This window comes from Octopus bimaculoides, chromosome 2 (genome assembly GCF_001194135.2).
Source record: "Octopus bimaculoides isolate UCB-OBI-ISO-001 chromosome 2, ASM119413v2, whole genome shotgun sequence".
NCBI lineage: Eukaryota > Metazoa > Mollusca > Cephalopoda > Octopoda > Octopodidae > Octopus > Octopus bimaculoides.
Genome location: NC_068982.1, coordinates 96,220,098 through 96,222,498, shown reverse-complemented (window position 1 = coordinate 96,222,498; position 2,401 = coordinate 96,220,098).

Genomic DNA, 2,401 nt, shown 5'->3' with positions numbered 1-2,401 from the left:
GAATGTAATTCAAGTTAGCTAGGCCTGGTCTTTAATTCAATAAGTTTCAACACTTAAGTGTTCAGAATAAACTGTCAAACTTTTGCTTTTAAGTCTAGGTTGGAATGTCTTTGATGATAGATTTGCTGACTCATGACAGACTCTGGGCTGAATATCACCTTAAATTATAGCTTACAAGAAAGGCTATTGGTGTCAGAATCAGTGGAGCATCATTCAAAATGTCAGGTAGTTTTTTTGCTATATACATTCACATTCTGAGTTTGAATCCCATCATGGTAAACTTTGCCTATCCAGGAGAAGAAAAGCGTTTGACCAAAATTTAATCAACTATATCCCAAAATGTGTGACCTTTTAGTACTGAAATTAGAAATCATGAAATGAAAAAACAAATATTTTTAAATATCAAATAAACAGTTTTTCCAAAGAAAGAAAAACAAAAACAAGCTTTGTGGGAGGGTATTTAACTCATCTGTTTCTAAGAATAACAATACAATCTAGAACCAAAAATAAGTTTCATCTTATATCTGTTGCAGGTCAGCATTCTTTACAATTTCAAGATATCCATGTGCCAGAGACATCATAAGAAAAGTTGTCTGATAGCAGATATATTCCAAAAAATAATCTTATTTCCAAAATGCCCAGAATATTTAGAATGCTGTTGTCTTACAAATAAATCAAAATGAAGAAACAATTATTTACAAATTTCTCCCACCATACTGCCCATCCTCCTCTTTTGCTTTTAATGCTTGCCAAATTAGAAACGGAAAAAGCTATTTCGTAACTAACTAGATTCTATTAATAGTTTCTAACATAGGAACCAGGCCAGAAGTTTGAAGGAAATAATGAGTCGATTAAATCAACCCCAGCACTTGATGAACAACATGACTGACCATAGTAGGGTTTGAACTTAGAACATAAAGAGCTGAAACAAATACTACAAGCCATTTTGTCTGATGCACAAATGAGCCTGCCAATCTGCTGTTCTAATTGCCAGTCCACAACTCCTTTGTGTTAACTGACTGATTAACCCCAGTACTTGACAGATACTTGTTTTATTCCATCATGAAAAAAAGAAAGAACAAAAATAAACTTTGAACTCAGAATGTACAGAGGTGTAACAAAATACCACGGGGTATTTTTGTTCAGCACTCTGCCAATTCTGCCATTCAGTCCTAATAGTAATGTCGTCTAACCTAACAATAATGTTTTCTAACTTCAGCACAAGGCTATAATTCATTATATTGAAAGAGAGTTGAATGTGAATACAGATTGTGTAGAGCAGAAGATAATAGGTCCAACAGAGCATTTGACTATACCAAACAAATAACTATAAAGAAAGTAAATTTGAACCATGCTTAACAACCAATCCAGATAGTAATGTGTTCTGGAAATAATGTATGGTCAAAACTGAGTCTTCATTCTCTAATCATGCCTCTCCAAACAAGTCAGATTACTGACAACTCCAAAGAATGCATAAAACTTATTGCCAAATTCTATACTGGCATTTTCAATGTTGAAAAGGACACCAGATTCCATAACATCTCTTGAATTTACTCCTGGAGTTCTGTAATGTCACCTCAAGGATATACACAACTATGCTTTGTCTGACTTTGATGGTGTAACTTATCTGCTTTTCAGACACGGTGGCCTCTTTCTATGGCACCAGCTTTCACTCCTCTTCCAATTCTATCTTAATAATTACATTACCTCAGAACATTGGAAAATTGCCAGTATTATTCCTCTGTTCCAAAAAGGCAACCACCACATATCTCCTGTCAATTACTTCATCCAGTTAATTTCATGATCTGTATTGCTAAATTGATGGTGTCCTGTATCAGAAAGACACACAAGAACTTCTGGAACTCTCAAAACCTTTTCAACCTTCATGCAATCTGATCCCACTCTTGGAGATCTGACCACAGCAGCTTAGCAGGGTAAGATGGCTGTGGTGACCAGCAAGCTGTAGGTTTTGCATTGGTTTTACAGGTGAGTTGCCTTACAGGACCAAAGAGCTCCACCTATCCTGTTTAGTGCAATCCTAGAGTCAGAATTGGTGCCTGACCTGCGAATCCATGTGAGCAATGATGCATCATTCCATGTGCATATTACTAAGATAGCAACACTGCAGGCAAGTGGCTGGTTGGGTTCTGAGACCATTCAGAACCAGGAAGAAGGAGACTATTCTACTCCTATGGAGAACATTTGTTCTCAGCTGTCTGTATTACTGCTTCCCACTGTGGTCACAACAAAATGCTAAATTGGCTGTGGAACTTGAGACCATCCAATGCTACAACACAGAGAAGATTGACTGCTGGGAGAGGCTAAAAGAACTGAAGTTCTACTCCCTAAAGAGAAAATGTGAAAGATATGCAGTGATATGTATATATATATATATATATAT